This window comes from Callorhinus ursinus, unplaced genomic scaffold (genome assembly GCF_003265705.2).
Source record: "Callorhinus ursinus isolate GAN/ISIS: 27379988/994484 unplaced genomic scaffold, GSC_fseal_2.0 scaffold45, whole genome shotgun sequence".
Lineage (NCBI taxonomy): Eukaryota > Metazoa > Chordata > Mammalia > Carnivora > Otariidae > Callorhinus > Callorhinus ursinus.
In genome coordinates, this window is record NW_027397107.1 from 1,503,644 (window position 1) to 1,504,160 (window position 517).

General features: G+C 68.7%; 1 protein-coding gene across 5 annotated transcripts in view; it reads right to left on the reverse strand.

Moving 5' to 3' along the window:
* The window catches only part of CTXND1 (cortexin domain containing 1), a 65,430-nt gene that overhangs the window by 3,900 nt on the left and 61,013 nt on the right, over nt 1–517 (reverse strand). The window lies entirely within an intron of this gene.

Below are 517 nucleotides of genomic sequence, written 5' to 3' on the forward strand. Positions count from 1 at the left end.
GAGGAGGGAGGCGGGCCGGCGGGGGCGGGGCTGGGTGCAGGTGGAGGTCTCTTGGGCAGGGAGCTCCCACACGTGCCTCCACTGCCCCAGACCCTTGGGAAGGACGTCTTCAGGATGCGTTCAACTCTGCCAGGCCCCTGAGGGTGACGGCAGAGCGCTGACAAAACTGGGTAAGGGATATGTTCGCGAAGACAGCAGAAGCCGTATTTAGAACCGCCCGTATGAACGGCTGCAGACGCCCTGCAGTCCCTGTACGGGGGTGGGGGGGTGGGGGGGGTGGGGGAGGTGGGGTCCGCATCCCCTCCCCACTGCGGGGGCCTCGTGGGCTTCCCCAGGGACATCTGCTGAGCCCCCGCCACACGGTTTGGAAAGCACAGGTGTGAGGGAAGACGGGTTTGCGCAGTCGCGGGGACCCCCCCACCCCGCCAGGCGAGGCCCCGCCCCGCAGCCCCGGGCCTAAGACCTTGTGGTGACTCCTTGCGTCCCGCCTGCACCTCCCCGCCGAGGGTGGTGACAA